Source organism: Thalassophryne amazonica, chromosome 12 (assembly GCF_902500255.1).
Source record: "Thalassophryne amazonica chromosome 12, fThaAma1.1, whole genome shotgun sequence".
Lineage (NCBI taxonomy): Eukaryota > Metazoa > Chordata > Actinopteri > Batrachoidiformes > Batrachoididae > Thalassophryne > Thalassophryne amazonica.
Window position 1 is genome coordinate 17,716,752 of NC_047114.1, and position 23,077 is coordinate 17,739,828.

A 23,077-nucleotide genomic window follows, 5' to 3' on the forward strand; every position below is an offset into this window, starting at 1 on the left:
TCTGTTCTTTTTTTTTTTTTTTTTGGTTTTGAGACTAGAGAGACCAATCAGACTAGAGAGGTGTGATGTCAGTGGCAGGTCACTCTAAAAATGCTTCATTTATGTGTGTCTATAAAATATTTCTCATATATTTTGTAAAGGCTAGCAAGAAATAAACACTTCTAAAACTGAAAACATTGTTTTTGTAACCTGATAACACCTCTAAACTGATTTAAATGACATTTCACTGACATCAGCTTGCATGCTAACTCAAAGATAACTCTTGTGAAAAGCTCATAAACATAAATATTGTTTGTGATTATTAATTGATAGAGGGGCTTTATTGAACATGTACAAATTGCAAGTAACATAACAGGATCTTAATAATTAATGTAAATAATAAATGTATAATTATATATATATATATATATATATATAATATATATATATATATATATATATATATATATATATATATATATATATAGGGATACCAATTAAACAACTGCAAAATGCTCATACGGTCGAGGGTATTTTAGCTTTGCGCTATATTTTTAATTTTGATTTCATGTTATTTTAATTTTGATTTGACACCACAAAGAATAAGCCTTACTATCTATCCCATGAGTGGACAGACATTTTATGGTAACTGTACATTATTTCTGTCTTATGTTTCTCATGTTGCGGGCAGAGACTGTTATCAAATTGCACTCAATTGCATCTGATTTGAAGTGGACATTCTAAATGAGTGGAGCTCAGAGGAGTTTGAAATTGATTAAGATCCCATTTCACCAAGAGCCTCAAAGGACCTCCACCCCAACACAGACACTTTACTGAACAGACTAACAGAATATTGATTACTGTAATCTTTATATATATATATATATATATATATATATATATATATATATATATATATATATATATATATATATATATATATATATATATATATATATATATATATATATATATTCTAGTACCCAAAGATTTTTGTTTGTGTACTGCTTATTTTATTTTAGTTTTTTTTTTTTTTTTGGGAGGGGGGGGGCATTATTAGCTCACTATTTTACATATCCTTATCCACACAAAACAAACAAGCAAAATAATATGTGGTCTACATAAATTATAAAGCTTTAAATGTTGAAAGCAGGCCTGTCGACATTCATTTTTCCTCAGTCCCAGTGCGGTTGCGTGTTAAGTCAGTAATGCAACTCATTTTTATTTCCAGTTACAAAATAATAAACATGTTTCAATGATTATGCCTAATTTGAGCTACCAAAGTCATCAACCCTGAGTGCCATTGTGTTGTGGTGCCTTGGTGTCTATTTTGCTCCCCCTCCCATCTGTGTTTCCAGGTGGCTGCACCACTACTGATTGACTCACCTCTTTGCAATCAGTGCCATCTGTTATATGCTCAGGTCCTTTTTTTTATTTATTTACCTGTTGTTGCTTATAATATGTCTCATATTGTGAAACTACCACATTCCCCACCCCAGGGTGGGTGTGATTCAGAAACTGAAATGAAAACTTCATCTTCACCAAGAAGCTATCACCTCCCACTTATCCAGGATTCCAGAGAACTGTTAGGGCATGACTAAAGCTGCTTCAAGAAGAGACGGCTCATTTATAGCACCTTGTGGTACACCAAGTGTCTTGTCCATCCATTTGTTGTGAAGAGGAAGACGTTCTCAGGGGTTCTTTTTCATAAGGCTGCAATGTAGAACATGAAATTAAAGCACAAATCCACACAGCCTAAACACTCCCATGAAAAAAACTTTTAATAGACATCAGTTGTGACGTTTCGGGCGCAGCCCTTCTTCAGACATATTGTTGGTGCCAAACCACACCTGTATATGTACTGAGACTAATTACATAACGTGACATGCAACTCATTAAAGGATAAAAAGAGAATAAAAACATATTGTGTTCATCTTATTTCAAACAAATACAAACATTCAGGTGTGAACCGTCAAACAGTATTGTAATGTTATATAAATATTAACCGTATATAAATATATCTCAGCCTGCTTGGAGCAATATAGTAGGCACCACAGCTGGAGATACCTACAATGATAAAAACCCACAAGTGTATAAATATAAATACATATATAAATAGACATATACACAGCAGAACTGAGGGAACAGTCACAGTGGAAAAATATCATTAAAAGGTCTCAAATCAAAATCTTCATTTATACCTCTAGGTGAGAGTGTATTCAATCAATCAATCAATTTTTTTATATAGCGCCAAATCACAACAAACAGTTGCCCCAAGGCGCTTTATATTGTAAGGCAAGGCCATACAATAATTATGTAAATTACAAAAATGTAATTATGTATTCAATGTGTAGATCCAAAAAACCTCTCTTTTGACACGCAACTGATTAACATCACCATCTCTATTGTTAAGTTGAACATATTCATTCCTAAAATACCTGAGTGAGCTGAACTGATGACCTTGTACAACACTTTCAGCAGAGAGAACACAATCCAGTATGGTTCACGGACGCTCTTAGAAGATTTGATATCACTACTCAAAATGAATGTCTGTACCACAATAAAAACAAAACTGAGATAACCAGACTGAAGTGCATCATACAATATTCACTGTTGAGCAGGGGCGTGCTGGGAACATTTTTCAGCCCGGGAGTTTCATATCCAACTGGCCCAAAAACCGTCAGCGCACAGAGATAATAAGAGTTCTGCTGTGGCATTTCAATCCAGCATTTATGTGCTGACTGACTGTGAAAATCGGGTAGCTTATAATAGAAAGTAAAAGCTAGTTAGTTAAAACAAGAACGGTATTGTTAACTCACCATTTTTGGCCATTTTTCACTCCTGCGAGAAATTTTTGGATCGCACCGAGTTTCAGCTTAATCGTGCGTCCTGCATCGTGCAGTCTACATGGAGTAACAAGCTGTGTTTAACATCTCACGACCACCTCCCGATGGGGAATCATATGGTCGGTTGAATATCAACCCTGTTTGATATTTTGGTCGGCCGTCGTGACTCGTGAGGGTTCCACGCTGCTGAAGCAGCGCTACAAGCGTCTACGTGCTGATTACGTCGCGCACTGTGCGTGTGCAAACACCGGAGAGAGCAAACAGTGATCTCATGCACACACACACACACACACACACACAGCAGACAACAACAGGATTCACCACAGATGAGGGAATAAGTTGCTACACCTTGCGCAGCTGTATGACTCCGTATGAAATATAGTTTATTTATACAACAGTGTAAGTAGCAACACTGGTTATGAATGTTTATGTTTTCTTTTTTGTCCTCTCATGAATCACGTTGCTGTCTGCTGTGTGTGTGCGCGCGCGCATATGCACTCAGTCTCCACCCACCTGATTTCACTCACTGTGCGCGCTGATAGACATGAAATACATTTTTTTTTAAAAAGAAACGCGACCCCGACGTGTGGTTTTTGAAGGTACAATGTGAGCAGTCAGATCGCATCAGAGCATCAGTGTGAGAACATGAATCGCGCTCTGAACTTTTAAACCCTGCGGTTTTGTCGCACAGTTTGAGCTGGAGCCGAGTACAACGATTGAAAATATCGTACAGTGTATGCCCAGCCAAGTCAGTGTCTTTTTCTTTTTCTTAATCTAGCTTTTTCAGCTCCACCTGGCTTTTTTCCGTCCATCTTTTCCTTCACGGGCCACTCCTCCTGTACTTGCTAGTCGCGCAAGTCCCATCTGAGCACACAGGGCTTGGTTGGACTAAACTAACTGTACTGAATGCATAGGGGTGTTAAACATGTAATGGGATGTCCTTACCTCGGGCTTTGGAAAAGATAACGTTGCAAAAGAAGCAGTCTTAAGTTATTTTCTTGTGAATTTTCGTGATTGTAAGACATTTATAACACTTAATGTCTTTTCTTTAAGATACAGCAGCCCAAGTGTCTTGCTGTGTAGCCTAACAGTGGTGGTCATATATGTATGTGTATATTAACACCCCCTCACAACGGCCCCAGGTTGGACCAGCCCACCGGGAAAACTCCCGACTCTCCTGATTATCCAGCACGCGGTAGCCGTTGAGTAAGGAATTTGAGAAGTTTTAAAAAACACTGGCATATCATAAAAACAGATCCACAACTGAAAGATTTAAAAGATTTTACTTCACCATCTCATATTGTACATAGAAAACCACCTCATTTGAATATGATGCTGGTTCATTCCAACTTGTTTCCTTTAACAGAATCAAATTTTCTCAATAGACACCACATAGAAATTACAGATGCGGTCATTGCACTCAATGCAATTTTACTTTTAATACAAACATATTCCAACATCCCAGGATGGGTAGGGTTGAGCCGGATACTCGTTTCAGACGAGTATCCAGTATGGATAAGGCATTTTTGACGAGCACGAGCGTGATCTGAGTAAAACTCATCAATATCTGTGCTCGTGTTGAAGGAAAATCCTGATTGGCTAACTGACTGTCTTCACACTTGTGTGTTTGGCCAGTCACACACAGTGCCCACCCCTCCCTACACAGACATGTCTCTGCAGCTTCTCACACACACACAGACAGGATCTGCTCTCTGTGCTTGGCTTGACTCTAGCTCACGTTGTTGTGCTCCTTAATTTTTCTTCAATTCTCCTCTGTTTTGGTTTGTATGGTATTTAAAGTTACTTGGTGAATTTGTTTCCTAATGTATGCGGTGCATTTGACAAGACAGTGCTGAAAACCGCTCGTGTTGTGTCGGTCACTGCCTTCACTCAGGTCTGGTTTTTTATTTATTTAACCGTTTGCTTGCTGGCTGGTGATATAAAGTCAGTTGGAAAACTTTGCTTGTACTGAATGCGGTACTTTTGAGAAGAATACAGTGAACACTACTGGTGGTTGGCTCTCACTGCGGCATTGTATCACTTCCTGTTCCGGAGCACAGCGGTGTTTTGCTGTATCTGTTAGCTGTTTAATCTGCGCAGTTAGATTGCTCTAGTTACCTAGATAACGATTTGCTTCACAGTGTAATCTTCACGTGCCTTAACTAAAGCACTCCCTCTGCTGAATCACCTCTAAATTATTTACACCTTATTCATTTTGTGTGTTTTTAGGAATCCGCTAGCTTAGCGCAGCTACTAGCTTTTAGCCGGTTTAGCATGGCGGCTTCTCCTGTCTCTCCTGCACTTTTCTGCTCTGGGTGTGAAATGTTTAGTTATTCCTCGGCCTCCTTTAGCAGTAATGGTACTTGTAATAAGTGTAGATTATTCGTAGCTTTGGAGGCCAGGCTGGGCGAATTGGAGACAAGGTAGCTTAGCCGCCGTTAGTTTCCCTCTGGCAGATCCCGAGCAGCCGGGAAAGCAGGCCGACTGGGTGACTGTGAGGAGGAAGCGTAGCCCTAAACAGGAGCCCTGTGTACACCGCCAACCCGTTCACATTGCTAACCGTTTTTCCCCACTCGGCGACACACCCGCCGAGGATCAAACTCTGGTTATTGGCGACTCTGTTTTGAGAAATGTGAAGTTAGCGACACCAGCAACCATAGTCAATTGTCTTCCGGGGGCCAGAGCAGGCGACATTGAAGGAAATTTGAAACTGCTGGCTAAGGCTAAGCGTAAATTTGGTAAGACTGTAATTCACGTCGGCAGTAATGACACCCGGTTACGCCAATCGGAGGTCACTAAAATTAACATTGAATCGGTGTGTAACTTTGCAAAAACAATGTCGGACTCTGTAGTTTTCTCTGGGCCCCTCCCCAATCGGACCGGGAGTGACATGTTTAGCCGCATGTTCTCCCTGAATTGCTGCCTGTCTGAGTGGTGTCCAAAAAATGAGGTGGGCTTCATAGATAATTGGCAAAGCTTCTGGGGAAAACCTGGTCTTGTTAGGAGAGACGGCATCCATCCCACTTTGGATGGAGCAGCTCTCATTTCTAGAAATCTGGCCAATTTTCTTAAATCCTCCAAACCGTGACTATCCAGGTTTGGGACCAGGAAGCAGAGTTCGTAGCACGGGCCGAGGCGGAGGATTAGCAGCAATCTTCCATTCCAGCTTATTAATTAATCAAAAACCCAGACAGAGCTTTAATTCATTTGAAAGCTTGACTCTTAGTCTTGTCCATCCAAATTGGAAGTCCCAAAAACCAGTTTTATTTGTTGTTATCTATCGTCCTCCTGGTCGTTACTGTGAGTTTCTCTGTGAAATTTCAGACCTTTTGTCTGACTTAGTGCTTAGCTCAGATAAGATAATTATAGTGGGCGATTTTAACATCCACACAGATGCTGAGAATGACAGCCTCAACACTGCATTTAATCTATTATTAGACTCAATTGGCTTTGCTCAAAATGTAAATGAGTCCACCCACCACTTTAATCATATCTTAGATCTTGTTCTGACTTATGGTATGGAAATTGAAGACTTAACAGTATTCCCTGAAAACTCCCTTCTGTCTGATCATTTCTTAATAACATTTACATTTACTCTGATGGACTACCCAGCAGTGGGGAATAAGTTTCATTACACTAGAAGTGTTGTGTGTTGGGGGGGTTTGGCTGGACATTTGGGTGTTCTTTTCTTTTCTTTGCTCTCCAGGTGGTATGCAAACTGATTTATTGTCTGTGGAGAAGGTGCTGGCAGAAGAGTCCTTCACCCTCATCAACGTGATATGCAGCACCTGTGGATGATGCTCACGTGCAACCTTAAAGACTTTCAGCTGAAGCAGATAATGAGATGGCGTTCTGCATTTAAGCCATGTGTGATTCAAGCAGAATTGCCAGGAACTCGACCTTGTGATGTTCGTTTGTGAGACGCTGAGGACAGTGCCTAGGTTTGACACATCGTGCCTGTGAAGGAGGACGGGTGAGGGACACATGCTGTCAGCACACATCAGAGGTGATTTGAGTGTCTGAATAATTGTTAACAGTAATTTGGTATTTTGTTATGCAGTATATGTGAATATTGATGAGAATTGTGCAGCTCGCTTGTCACTGCCGTGGCATGCGGACAGATGATCCTCCACCTGTTGTGAGAAGCTGCTTATTTACATAAAGCTTAAATTCAGACCTGAATGTGTTGCTGATAGTGTGTGCCTTTGAAGGATATTAGTTGTAGCTGCTGACTTACCTCACCTTTTCTATCCTTCGCAGAGTCGGTTTGTCGTGTCCACCTGGGGGGTGTTTGGCGGTGAACATGGGTCCAGAAGCGCCGGGCTTCGATCCTTTTGGGCGCTGGAGAGCGTGTCGTCGTTCACTCCGCCAGACCGACGCATTTTACGTTTGTACACTTTGTATTGCACAGAAGGGGGAAAATAAATTGTTTTGTTATTGGAACCGCTTTCTGGTTGTTTTGGCACTGGGTTCCGTCAGACGCAGGTCCGCTCCTCAACCCACATCGACACATAACAAGAAGTCTTTCAGAATGCGCTGTAACTAGGTTTAAGGATATGATTCCTTCTTTATTACAGATGCTGAGAATGACAGCCTCAACACTGCATTTAATCTATTATTAGACTCAATTGGCTTTGCTCAAAATGTAAATGAGTCCACCCACCACTTTAATCATATCTTAGATCTTGTTCTGACTTATGGTATGGAAATTGAAGACTTAACAGTATTCCCTGAAAACTCCCTTCTGTCTGATCATTTCTTAATAACATTTACATTTACTCTGATGGACTACCCAGCAGTGGGGAATAAGTTTCATTACACTAGAAGTGTTGTGTGTTGGGGGGGTTTGGCTGGACATTTGGGTGTTCTTTTCTTTTCTTTGCTCTCCAGGTGGTATGCAACTGATTTATTGTCTGTGGAGAAGGTGCTGGCAGAAGAGTCCTTCACCCTCATCAACGTGATATGCAGCACCTGTGGATGATGCTCACGTGCAACCTTAAAGACTTTCAGCTGAAGCAGATAATGAGATGGCGTTCTGCATTTAAGCCATGTGTGATTCAAGCAGAATTGCCAGGAACTCGACCTTGTGATGTTCGTTTGTGAGACGCTGAGGACAGTGCCTAGGTTTGACACATCGTGCCTGTGAAGGAGGACGGGTGAGGGACACATGCTGTCAGCACACATCAGAGGTGATTTGAGTGTCTGAATAATTGTTAACAGTAATTTGGTATTTTGTTATGCAGTATATGTGAATATTGATGAGAATTGTGCAGCTCGCTTGTCACTGCCGTGGCATGCGGACAGATGATCCTCCACCTGTTGTGAGAAGCTGCTTATTTACATAAAGCTTAAATTCAGACCTGAATGTGTTGCTGATAGTGTGTGCCTTTGAAGGATATTAGTTGTAGCTGCTGACTTACCTCACCTTTTCTATCCTTCGCAGAGTCGGTTTGTCGTGTCCACCTGGGGGGTGTTTGGCGGTGAACATGGGTCCAGAAGCGCCGGGCTTCGATCCTTTTGGGCGCTGGAGAGCGTGTCGTCGTTCACTCCGCCAGACCGACGCATTTTACGTTTGTACACTTTGTATTGCACAGAAGGGGGAAAATAAATTGTTTTGTTATTGGAACCGCTTTCTGGTTGTTTTGGCACTGGGTTCCGTCAGACGCAGGTCCGCTCCTCAACCCACATCGACACATAACAAGAAGTCTTTCAGAATGCGCTGTAACTAGGTTTAAGGATATGATTCCTTCTTTATTACAGATGCTGAGAATGACAGCCTCAACACTGCATTTAATCTATTATTAGACTCAGTTGGCTTTGCTCAAAATGTAAATGAGTCCACCTACCACTTTAATCATATCTTAGATCTTGTTCTGACTTATGGTATGGAAATTGAAGACTTAACAGTATTCCCTGAAAACTCCCTTCTGTCTGACCATTTCTTAATAACATTTACATTTACTCTGGTGGACTACCCAGCAGTGGGGAATAACATTCATTACACTAGAAGTCTTTCAGAAAGCGCTGTAACTAGGTTTAAGGATATGATTCCTTCTTTATGTTCTCTAATGCCATATACCAACACAGTGCAGAGTAGCTACCTAAACTCTGTAAGTGAGATAGAGTATCTCGTCAATAGTTTTACATCCTCATTGAAGACAACTTTGGATGCTGTAGCTCCTCTGAAAAAGAGAGCTTTAAATCAGAAGTGCCTGACTCCATGGTATAACTCACAAACTCGCAGCTTAAAGCAGATAACCCGTAAGTTGGAGAGGAAATGGCATCTCACTAATTTAGAAGATCTTCACTTAGCCTGGAAAAAGAGTCTGTTGCTCTATAAAAAAGCCCTCCGTAAAGCTAGGACATCTTACTACTCATCACTAATTGAAGAAAATAAGAACAACCCCAGGTTTCTTTTCAGCACTGTAGCCAGGCTGACAAAGAGTCAGAGCTCTATTGAGCCGAGTATTCCTTTAACTTTAACTAGTAATGACTTCATGACTTTCTTTGCTAATAAAATTTTAACTATTAGAGAAAAAATTACTCATAACCATCCCAAAGACGCATCGTTATCTTTGGCTGCTTTCAGAGATGCCGGTATTTGGTTAGACTCTTTCTCTCAGATTGTTCTGTCTGAGTTATTTTCATTAGTTACTTCATCCAAACCATCAACATGTCTATTAGACCCCATTCCTACCAGGCTGCTCAAGGAAGCCCTACCATTATTTAATGCTTCGATCTTAAATATGATCAATCTATCTTTATTAGTTGGCTATGTACAACAGGCTTTTAAGGTGGCAGTGATTAAACCATTACTTAAAAAGCCATCACTTGACCAAGCTATCTTAGCTAATTATAGGCCAATCTCCAACCTTCCTTTTCTCTCAAAAATTCTTGAAAGGGTAGTTGTAAAACAGCTAACTGATCATCTGCAGAGGAATGGTCTATTTGAAGAGTTTCAGTCAGGTTTTAGAATTCATCATATTACAGAAACAGCATTAGTGAAGGTTACAAATGATCTTCTTATGGCCTCAGACAGTGGACTCATCTCTGTGCTTGTTCTGTTAGACCTCAGTGCTGCTTTTGATACTGTTGACCATAACATTTTATTACAGAGATTAGAGCATGCCATAGGTATTAAAGGCACTGCGCTGCGGTGGTTTGAATCATATTTATCTAATAGATTACAATTTGTTCATGTAAATGGGGAATCTTCTTCACAGACTAAGGTTAATTATGGAGTTCCACAAGGTTCTGTGCTAGGACCAATTTTATTCACTTTATACATGCTTCCCTTAGGCAGTATTATTAGACGGCATTGCTTAAATTTTCATTGTTACGCAGATGATACCCAGCTTTATCTATCCATGAAGCCAGAGGGGACACACCAATTAGCTAAACTGCAGGATTGTCTTACAGACATAAAGACATGGATGACCTCTAATTTCCTGCTTTTAAACCCAGATAAAACTGAAGTTATTGTACTTGGCCCCACAAATCTTAGAAACATGGTGTCTAACCAGATCCTTACTCTGGATGGCATTACCCTGACCTCTAGTAATACTGTGAGAAATCTTGGAGTCATTTTTGATCAGGATATGTCATTCAAAGCGCATATTAAACAAATATGTAGGACTGCTTTTTTGCATTTACGCAATATCTCTAAAATTACAAAGGTCTTGTCTCAGAGTGATGCTGAAAAACTAATTCATGCATTTATTTCCTCTAGGCTGGACTATTGTAATTTATTATTATCAGGTTGTCCCAAAAGTTCCCTGAAAAGCCTTCAGTTAATTCAAAATGCTGCAGCTAGAGTACTAACGGGGACTAGAAGGAGAGAGCATATCTCACCCATATTGGCCTCTCTTCATTGGCTTCCTGTTAATTCTAGAATAGAATTTAAAATTCTTCTTACTTATAAGGTTTTTAATAATCAGGTCCCATCTTATCTTAGGGACCTCATAGTACCATATCACCCCAATAAAGCGCTTCGCTCTCAGACTGCAGGCTTACTTGTAGTTCCTAGGGTTTGTAAGAGTAGAATGGGAGGCAGAGCCTTCAGCTTTCAGGCTCCTCTCCTGTGGAACCAGCTCCCAATTCGGATCAGGGAGACAGACACCCTCTCTACTTTTAAGATTAGGCTTATAACTTTCCTTTTTGCTAAAGCTTATAGTTAGGGCTGGATCAGGTGACCCTGAACCATCCCTTAGTTATGCTGCTATAGACTTAGACTGCTGGGGGGCTCCCATGATGCACTTAGTGTTTCTTTCTCTTTTTGCTCTGTATGCACCACTCTGCATTTAATCATTAGTGATTTATCTCTGCTTCCCTCCACAGCATGTCTTTTTCCTGGTTCTCTCCCTCAGCCCCAACCAGTCCCAGCAGAAGACTGCCCCTCCCTGAGCCTGGTTCTGATGGAGGTTTCTTCCTGTTAAAAGGGAGTTTTTCCTTCCCACTGTCGCCAAGTGCTTGCTCACAGGGGGTCGTTTTGACCGTTGGGGTTTTTACGTAATTATTGTATGGCCTTGCCTTACAATATAAAGCGCCTTGGGGCAACTGTTTGTTGTGATTTGGCACTATATAAATAAAAATTGATTGATTGATTGATGTTTGTATTTTGTATTTGTTTGAGATAAGATGACCACGATGTGTTTTTATTCTCTTTTTATCCTTTAATGGGTTCTATGTCGCATGAGTGTAATTAGTCTCAGTTACATACTGTATACAGGTGTGTTTTGGCACCAATAATATGTCTGAAGTAGAGGCGGTTTCTCTAAGACTGCAAGAGAAGCTCAGCTTCCGCTAAAATATCAAAAAATTAATTGGCCAAATATATAGTTTGTTATTATTTTATTGACTATGAATGCATTAGAACATGTTCATCTTGAAGACGAGTTTGTGAATCAGCTACTTATCACAAATCGACTGACTCTATTTTGTTAACTTCTCTTAAATGTTTTTCTAATTCGGTCTGTGGTCAATGCATTCTCCTGTTGAAGCTGAGCTTCCGTACTTCCGAACTTCAATGGGACTGCCTGGAAAGGTTTTTTCATTGCCACGAAATGTGACTGTCATTGGATAATGCCAAGATTTTGTCCCACCGCTGGACGCTCCCAGATGCAAAGCGTCTCTGGGGGTGAATGGAGCTGTGGACAGGCCTGGATGCTAGAGTTCTGCACAATGGCTGGATGATCAGTCGAAAGGCTGAATCCCATTTTGATTGACAGCTGTAGGAATGGGAATTAGTTTGCACATTTTTGCATAATTATGCATTTTAAGTTCATGCCAAAGTGTTTTGCCTGCGTTATAAATCAGTTTGTTTTAAAGGCGCACAGAGAAGCACACTGGATTAGACGTTATGTGAGAAAATCTTGGTGAGTTACTCTCTGTTTCAAAATTGAACTTTGAACTTGAACTTGAACGGATTTATTTTGGCACACAAACTCGACAATAACAAAAACTGATACACAAGACAATTCCACAGCGACATGTGTGACCAAAAAGGGGGTGAGCAGAAGCAAAGCTTATAAACGCCAACCCCATATATACATACATACATACATAAATATATACACATTACCAACCCCCAGAGCAAGCACACAGGTGACAGTGGTAAGGAAAAACTCCCTCAAGCAGACCAGACTCTAAGGGGTGACCCTCTGCTTGGGCCATGCTACAAACACATTTAACAACACAAACTCAAATCCCATTATCATAAACATATCAAGTGAATGGAGAGCAGCAGCGCGCGTGCGCAAAAGAGGAGGAACACAAAGTTAAAAGTGGGATCACGGTGTGTGTGTGTTTAAAGCTGCAGAAGAAATAAAGCCAGCGAGCCACGGAGCCAGCGAGGAGCACAGAGGCGGATGTCCAGGAACCCTTGGTTCGGTTCTAGCTGGTCTGGTGCATTACAGGTCAACAGGTTGGTCGTAGCTCACTAGAGGCTGCTATGTGGCACATGCGGGGTACAGAGATGCACATAGAGGCACCTTAGTAACGGATACCTGATAGATGAAAATGTGGGTCACTCTTCGAATGATCTCGCTGACACACCCATATGTGGCTCATTATTCATGGCTTATTATTCGGTGGGACCCAGGCTTTAACTGACAATTGTTTTCTGAAGTATTCCTGAGTCCACGCAGTAAGATTCTTTACACAATGATGTCTGTTTTTAATGCAGTGCCACCTGAAGGATCGAAGGTCACAGGTATTCAGTGTTGATTTTCGGCCTTGCCGCTTACGTGTAGAAGTTCTACAGATTCTTTGAATCTTCTGATTATTTTATGGACTGTAGATGATGGAATCCCTAAATTCCTTGCAAGTGAACATTGAAAAACATTGTTCTTAAACTGTTGGAGTATTTTTTCATGCAGTTGTTCACAGAGTGGTGATCCTCGCCCCATCTTTGCTTGTGAATGGCTGAGCCTTTTTGGGATGCTCCTTTTATACCCAATCATGACACTCACCCGTTTCTAATTAACCTGTTCACTTGTGGAATGTTCCAAACAGGTGTTCTTTGAGCATTCATCAACTTTCCCAGTCTTTTGTTACCCCTGTCCCAGCTTTTTTGAAATGTGTTGCAGGCATCCATTTCAATATGAGAAAATATTTGCACAAAAACAAAACAGTTTATCACTTTGAACATTAAATATCTTGTCTTTGTGGTGTATTCAGTTGAATATAGATTGAAGAGGATTTGCAAATCATCGTATTCTGTTTTCATTTACAGTTCACACAACGTCCCAACTTCATTGGAATTGGGGTTGTATATAAAGTGAAATCTTGATTCAGAATCCGGATCACCTCCAAAATTCAATGGGGTCTTCTATGCCATAATATTTAGATGTGGTGCAAATTTGATGAGAATTTGTGAAGTTTTTTTATCATTATTATTTTTTACGTAATCATTCAAAGACTATATAAAGTGAAATCTAGATTCCGAATCTGGGTCACCTACAAAATTTTATGGAGTCTTCCACGCCCTAATAGCAACCTGTTGTGCAAATTTGGTGAGAATCCGTGAAGTAGCTTTTTTTTTTTTTACATAATCCTTCAAAGCCTATATAAAGTGAAATCTTGATTCCAAATCCGGGTCCCCTCCAAACTTTTCTGGAGTCTTCCATGGCCTAATATCTATCTGTGGTGCAAATTTCGTGCAGTAGTTTTGACATTACCCTGCTAAAAGTTAGACAGACAAATAAACGCCCATGATTTTATTAACTTTTTTGGCGGATGTAATGAAAATAAAGGTGAAAAAAAGGTGGGACAAAAATTACAAATCTAATTAAAATAGTCGTTTGTACAAAATGGAACACAAATTTTCGAAAGTACCTAAAATCAAAGGTAAACACTGGGGATGTAGTAAACTCAGTATGATATAAGGGAAACAGCAGGTTTTGCAAAATGAAGGGAAACCAGTGATGAGTGAAAAAAATGTTGTAATTCATGCAGTTGAGAGAACAAAGAAGTGATGGTCGCTCTTCTTTGAGGTCAGTGGGTGTATCAGTCAGACAATGAACAAGCTGTCCAAAGCCCCCAGGGGCTCACAGAGAGGGTGGGAGTGTTTGATTAGCATCAAGTACCATTTAAGGCCCATTTTTACTTTCACATTGTTGCCCATTAGTGCTGTTTTGACCAACACTAGATAGGGGTATGCACCACATCAGAAATCATAGCAAGGCAAACACTCTCTCCCTGGAAGATAAAACAGTAAAATAAAAAGACCCCTATTTCCTAGAAACTAAAATTCATCTTCATTTATCAGTGTTTGTTGTTAAAATCAAGCTCTTCCATCAGGTCTGTTATTTTTGACCTGACCACATACATTAAATCTAACCCATCACCTTCTTATACCATACACCAGTGCCCTGAGCCTGCCTCCCGACCAGACCACCACTTGAAACACAGTGGCATCATTAAATGGTTTTAACAGAGGTCCATGTTAAGGACCACAGTCTTCTCAGCAGGCGGTGGTGGCTCTGGCTCTTGCTGTTGGTCTGCTCCTTAAAATGAGCATCAGATACTCACAGGACTATCATATGTTAAAACATCCATCAGCTTGTGGTACCACCCACACCAGGCAGCAGTATCGTCTGAAAGTACAGTAGTGTTCAGAATAATAGTAGTACTATTTGACCAAAAAGATTAATCCAGGTTTTGAGTACATTTCTTATTGTTACATGGGAAACAAGGTACCAGTAGATTCAGTAGATTCTCACAAATTCAACAAGACCAAGCATTCATAATATTTTGTGGACTGATGAGAGTAAAATTGTTCTTTTTGGGTCCAAGGGCTGCAGACAGTTTGTGAGACGACCCCCGAACTCTAAATTCAAGCCACAGTTCACAGTGAAGACAGTGAAGCATGGTGGTGCAAGCATCATGATATGGGCATGTTTCACCTACTATGGTGTCGGGCCTATATATCGCATACCAGGTATCATGGATCAGTTTGGATATGTCAAAATACTTGAAGATGTCATGTTGCTTTATGCTGAAGAGGACATGCCCTTGAAACTGAAAAAGAAATATACTCAAAACCTGGATAGCACTACTATTATTCTGAACACTACTGTACATTGTTTCCCCTCACAATTCTACATACAATACCCCATAATGACAATGTGAAAAATGTTTTTTGAGAGTTTTGTAATTTTTTTACAAATAAAATAAAACTAAGAAATCACATGTACATAAGTATTCACAGCCTTTGCCATGAAGCTCAAAATTGAGCTCAGGTGCATCCTGATTAGAGTGGCCAGACAGAAGCCACCCCTTAGTAAAACGCACATGACACCCTTCTGGAGTTTTCCAAAAGGCCTCTCAGACCATGAGAAACAAAATTCTCTGGTCTGACGAAACAAAGATTGAACTCCTTGGCATGATTGCCCGGCGTCATGTTTCGAAGACACCAGGCACCATCACTACAATGAAGCATGGTGGTGGCAGCATCATGCTGTGGGGATGTTTTACAGCGGCAGGAAAAGGGAGACGTCAGGATTTAGGGAAAGATGAATGCAGCAACGTACAGAGACATCCTGGTTGAAAACCTGCTCCAGTGTGCTCTTGACCTCAGATTGGGGCAAAGGTTCATCAGCAGGACAGTGACCCCAAGCACACAGCTAAAATATCAAAGGAGTGGCATAAGGACAACTCTGTGAATATCCTTGAGTCACCCAGCCAGAGCCCAGACCTGAATCCGATTGAACATCTCTGGAGAGATCTGAAAATGGCTGTGCACTGACGCTCTCTATCCAAACTGATGGAGCTTCAGAGAAATGGGCAAAACTGCCCAACGATAGGTGCGTCAAGCTTGTGGCATCATATTCAAAAAGACTTGAGGCTGTAATTGCTGCCAAAGGTGCATCAACAAAGTATTAATCAAAGGGTACATGTGATTTATTATTTAGTGAACAATTTGCAAAAAAAAAAAAAAAAAATGTTGTCATTATGGGGTATTGTGAGTAGAATTTTGAAAAAAAAAAAAGAATTTTCTCCATTTTGGAATAAGTGACGTTTTAATAAGTGGAATTAAATGTAAGAGCTTTGAGCAGAGCGCATCATATGTGTTGTGTTGCCACACATATTTTTCCTATCTGGCTTCATTTCATCATCTCCAAAGGTTCCTGTACTGACACACACATTCTGTCATCTAGTTTGTTTTTATGAATCACAATGTATGTGTTTAAATTTGTGTGCTGCTCTTTTAGGTTCCATTTTGTGCGTGATCAGCTGTTATAAATAAGGCCCCTGCTAATTTGGAGCAGGAGTACAGGTTTGAAGTTCCATTACACAGTTGTAAGGTTTTTGTACACATAGTAAGATCTCAGCGGAACACTGGAAAGCAGCAGTGTGGATTCCTTTGATGTTGCTTGTGCTGAAGATACAGACACAGCAAGGTGCCAAGAAGCCCGCTCTCTGCGTAATGCGCATATAGGATGGCTGCAGGGGGTGTGAGCTACTCAAATCCTGCTTTAGGCCCTAAAAACGTAGGTACCAGACCTGTGACAGGATCTTAGCCTGAACACACTGAAGCGTGACACCGCATCTTTCATCATTTTCCAAGTTTATCAGAATCTGTCACAAACTGAATTCTCATCAGGCTTCAGCTTAGTGAACACCACTCCAAAGAACGATAGGAAGACCCCTGCTGTTCACGTGAACACACACACAAGCACGCACTCATGAACACATGCATGCATGCACAAGCATGCACACACACACAGCTTGAAACCACTGCAGCAGCTCAAGAAAGTTCTTTGTGTTTTGCATCGAGTGTTTCTTTAGAGCCCCTTCACACATCGTGCGAAGTTTGGGCGACATCTTGTCGAAAACGGTGAAACAGCGCGAAACAGTCTGAATTTGCACACCATGAAACATCGCTCTCACTGGCAGGAGTGCACGAGTCTGGTATGAGAGTTTGTGCATGCAACGGTGTCTTTCGAGCAGGAACAGTGCGAGGTGCATCACATGATTGTGTTGCTTATGTGGAATAAATATAAATTCAAATTAGCTGGTACCTGTGGGACCACATCGTGCCGCTCATGTGGAATAAAAAAAATACCACCCACGGGATGTAAACTTGCGCCTTCCAAAAGCTCTGACTGTCAGTCAGAGATTTTACCACTGAGCTATGGAGCTGCCCTTTGAAAGCTGCAGGAGTCTGCCTCAGGAAGGACATGGAAGTATTACAAAAAATAAATAAATAAAATCACACACCATATAAAAACACCGCATTTAACAAGCGAGCAATACAAATATGATCTGTCTGTTCCTCTGTAGATGACCCATGGTCACAGACATACAGTCATGAAATGACATGAATGAGAAGCAGTGTGCCCTGATAATGTCCACAACTACTGTATAGTGTGTCCAGTCAGCTGTGCATGTGTTCTGCCCAACACGCGTGTCTTGTGGATGGCGCGCCACAGCACAGACACAGCGTCATGTGGAACAGAGCTCACGTGGGTGACGTGACGGTCAGATCACCCGCTGCATGTTCTGATGTGATGGTCCATTTAAACCTGATAGGGTGTCATTGTCTGCTCTGTGCACGCGTGCTTGCTTGCTGCAACTTATTGCCACAGTGATATATATTTTTATTTATATCCATGTAAGTACAGCAATCAGACACACGCGCCTCATAGTGGACAAATGTTAGTCCATGTCTGTCCAAACACAGTAGGTGTTGTCTAGCTGGGATGTCCAGACTGACAGATCACCACAGCTGCTTTTGTCATAGCCACACCTCCTGTCAGTTCTCAGCGCACACACCAAAGCCACACTTGTGTAGAACTTACACAAATTTCTGTGTGAGTACGACAGTCACCTGCAGTCTGCTGTTGTGTGAAGAGTGCGATTGGCCACACATTTTGTAAGTGCCATGCAAGTGGTGTTAGGTATTCGTGCATGTCACCTGGAATTTGGCAGACACCTGCCGCGAGAGGGATGGGTTTGCACAGCGCACACTCTGTCTTTCAGCCGCTGGTGTGCGCAAATAGTTGTAGCAACAGGTGTACGAGGCGTTGGAGGCAGGAACGATTTCACACGGTTTGCACACCATTCCTGCGTCATGCACACTAAGTGTGCACTTCGTCCAAACTTTGCACTATGTGTGAAGGAGATGGGGATTTTCATTAGCTGTCAGTTATAATCATCAAAATTAAAAGAAATAAACATTTGAAATATATCAAATCGAATCAAATCAAATCAATTTTATTTATATAGCGCCAAATCACAACAAACAGTTGCCCCAAGGCGCTTTATATTGTAAGGCAAAGCCATACAATAATTACAGAAAAACCCCAACGGTCAAAACGACCCCCTGTGAGCAAGCACTTGGCAACAGTGGGAAGGAAAAACTCCCTTTTAACAGGAAGAAACCTCCAGCAGAACCAAACTCAGGGAGGGGCAGTCTTCTGCTTGGACTGGTTGGGGAGAGAACCAGGAAAAAGACATGCTGTGGAGGGGAGCAGAGATCAATCACTAATGATTAAATGCAGAGTGGTGCATACAGAGCAAAAATAGTCTATAGCAGCATAACTAAGGGATGGTTCAGGGTTCACCTGATCCAGCCCTAACTATAAGCTTTAGCAAAAAGGAAAGTTTTAAGCCTAATCTTAAAAGTAGAGAGGGTGTCTGTCTCCCTGATCTGAATTGGGAGCTGGTTCCAGAGGAGAGGAGCCTGAAAGCTGAAGGCTCTGCCTCCCATTCTACTCTTACAAACCCTAGGAACTACAAGTAAGCCTGCAGTCTGAGAGCGAAGCGCTTTATTGGGGTGATATGGTACTATGAGGTCCCTAAGATAAGATGGGACCTGATTATTCAAAACCTTACAAGTAAGAAGAAGAATTTTAAATTCTATTCTAGAATTAACAGGAAGCCAATGAAGAGAGGCCAATATGGGTGAGATATGCTATCTCCTTCTAGTCCCTGTCAGTACTCTAGCTGCAGCATTTTGAATTAACTGAAGGCCTTTCAGGGAACTTTTAGGACAACCTGATAATAATGAATTACAATAGTCCAGCCTAGAGGAAATAAATGCATGAATTAGTTTTTCAGCATCACTCTGAGACAAGACCTTTCACATTTTAGAGATATTGCGCAAATGCAAAAAAGCAGTCCTACATATTTGTTTAATATGCGCATTGAATGACATATACTGATAAAAAAATGACTCCAAGATTTCTCACAGTATTACTAGAGGTCAGGGTAATGCCATCCAGAGTAAGGATCTGGTTAGACACCATGTTTCTAAGATTTGTGGGGCCAAGTACAATAACTTCAGTTTTGTCTGAGTTTAAAAGCAGGAAATTAGAGGTCATCCATGTCTTTATGTCTGTAAGACAATCCTGTAGTTTAGCTAATTGGTGTGTGTCCTCTGGCTTCATGGATAGATAAATCTGGGTATCATCTGCGTAACAATGAAAATTTAAGCAATGCTGTCTAATAATACTGCCTAAGGGAAGCATGTATAAAGTGAATAAAATTGGTCCTAGCACAGAACCTTGTGGAACTCCATAATTAACGTTAGTCTGTGAAGAAGATTCCCTATTTACATGAACAAATTGTAATCTATTAGATAAATATGATTCAAACCAGTCTGTGTGTAATAAATGGATATAATTGAAGTTTCACTTTTTGAATGGAATTACTGAAATAAATCAACTTTTTCATCATATTCTAATTATATGACCAGCATCTGTATATGTGAGCCTGTATGTGTAATTTTGATGCTGTGTGAATTAAAGATAATGGCAACAAAAATTAATCTCGTCCCCCCCAATTCTTGTTTTTGAAAGTCATGAACGATATACGAGGTCTATTAGACAATAAACCGACCCTTTTATTTTTTTTTAACTATATGGATTTGAATGACGTGCGATTCCACCAATCATGCTTGAACCCTTGTGCGCATGCATGAGTTTTTTCACGCGTGTCGGTGACGTCATTTCCCTGTAGGCAGGCCTTGAGTGAGATGTGGTCCCGCCCTCTCGGCTGAATTCCTTTGTTTCACACGCTGCTCCAGATGGCGCGCGTTGCTTTATCAAACTTTTTTGTGGACCTGTGAGGAATATCCGAGTGGATACTATTCGAGAAATTAAGATGGTTTTCGGTGAAAAGTTTAACGGCTGATGAGAGATTATGGGGTGTTTCTGTCGCTGTAAGGACTTCCCACAGAGCGGGACGTCCTGCAGTGCTTCCAGGCGCCGTCATCGGCCTGTTTCGACCTGAAAACATCCTAATTTAAGGCTTAATTCACCCAGGACGTTGTGAGAGAACAGAGAAGATTCAGAAGACATGAGGACTTTATGCGGACATTCAACTGTTTAAGGACATTTTTTAATGAAAGACGTGCGCGCAAATTCGCCAAGTCGTTTCCGTGACGACTCGGCGAATCTGTGTGCACCGCGACAGGAAAAACACCTCCGTGTTGAAAACCATTTGTAAAATTCAGGCGGCTTTTGATGGCTTTCAACAAGTGAGTAACTGAGAAATTGTTTAACAGCTTGGGCATGTTCCAACTTGCCCATTAAGGTTTCCAACGGAGGTGTTTTTCCTGTCGCGACCCCCCCGCGGTCGGCTCCGGCCCGACATGCGACTCTGCCCGCACGTTCTTTCATTACAAAATATCCGTTAACAATGGAATGACCAAATAAATTCCTCATGCCGACTTCTTCTGAAAGTTCTCTGTTCTCTGACGACTTCCTGGGTCAACAGAGCCTGAAATGTGGAAGTTTTCAACTTGAAATGGCGAGACGCTGCCGCCTCGAAGCGCAGATCGCCGTCAGGTGCCGTGGGCCGTCCTTACGGCGACACTACCAGACCAAAATCTCTCATCAGCCGTTAAACTTTTTACCGAAAACAAGCTGAATTTATCGAATGGTGTCCACTCAGTTGTGCCTTACAGTTTTGAAAAAATTTTGATCAAACAAAGCAGCAGTCTCTGAGCCATTCCTAAACAATGAAAAAAATCGACGAGAGGGTGGGCGACTCCTCACTCAAAGACTGCCCACAGGTGAATGACGTAACCGACAGGCGTGAAAAAACTCTCGCATGCCCACGAGGGTTCAAGCATGTCTGATGTAATCACACGTGATTCAAATCCATATGGTTTTTGAAAAAAATAATAAGGTCGGATACTTTTCTAATAGACCTCGTACATTGTACAACCATTCCACCGAGACAAAAGATGGTTCAAATGTAGCGGCTGCACTCTGCGTTGTGTTGTTATGACTCCGTCCATTCGCTCCCCTCGGGACGTGAACCCACGAGCTCTGGCATGGGAGTCGGACTCTCTAACCAGAAGACTAAAACCCAGGGCTCTGGCCTTGTGACCAGAGAATCCTTTTGAGCTGTTGGGAGTGAGGTTTTACTAACTACATCTGCACAGCGACACCTGCTGGACTCCGTTACACAAAGACATCATTAACAAGCCAAAATTACTTTGATGAGTTTATGTAATCCTCCGACCACAAAGGTAAATGTAGTGGCTTTACATCACATGCTCATCCTTTACAAACACTATGTCCAACCTTCCCATAACAAACCACTGTTCAAATTTCATATCCCCATCTAGAGTGTTCAAAGGTAACAATAAAAAAGGAGAAAAGAAATCCCAACCACTGGGACCATTACTGACACATTTACCCCAAAAAACTTGGATGCTATTTAGTTTCTCATCAAACTAAAGTCATATGGGACTTGGAGCACAAGCTGGCCCTGTTGTTCAAAGGCACACCCACTCATCTGATATCCAGAAACACCTCCGACCTGCAAGGCCTGATAAAACGCCTGACCCATCAAAACAGGCTCTGTACTGGGACATAATAGCCCTCTTTTCTTCCATCTTCACATTTTACAGTATCTCTTCTGTCCATCTCTGCTGTGGAGTGGAGGTTCAAAGATGGGGATTAGAGACCCCCCTCGAACTCCACAGATGGACGCTGCCATTAAAAGCCTCTCTGATCGCTTTGGTTCTTAGCTCCAAACCACGCAGCTCATGGTGTGGCCACAACAGCATCTGTTTGCCAATAAATGTTGGAAGTATATCTTGTAAATTGAGACTGAAAGTAATTTATAAATTTTTAACTGATTGTGCTGTCAGTTTCTCTTCTGGGTGGCTTTCTTGGATTCCAGCAGATGCTCAGCTTCATCCACTCATCTCGAGGCTTGAGTCAAACACAGATTTTTGGAAACAATAACTTCACATAATCATCAGCATCTACTGACTCACTTTGCTCCACTCACCTGTTTGCCTTTTAGTTCCTCACACTACATGTGCACAGGAAAGATGAGAAGACAGAGGGATGTGGAAAACCATTATTTATGGAAAACAACAGCGTGGATGGTGATGTTTGTGAGGAAAGGATGTTTCCTTTGATGGTGGAAAATGTTCATTTTCCAGCCATTGTACAGTTCTGATCTGACAGATCTGTATGGGTTGATAACAATAAATAAAAATTATAAATCTATTCCTTTGCTTTATGTGTGTGTTTGGTCAGTGGGAAGCAGAAGATACCTGAAAGTAAAATGCAGGATTAACAAACTGCGAGCAAATACTTAGTTTGACTGTTTGAGACTGAACGTTTAAGTGAAATTTTCATATGTTGTCTTATAAAGTAATTTTCACAATAATATAACAGTCCCATTTATGTAATTACATCCACCAAGGATGTAATAAAATCAATGGCATTTATTTATTTGTCTGTCTGTCTGTTAGCAGGAATACATCAAAACTATTGCACAGA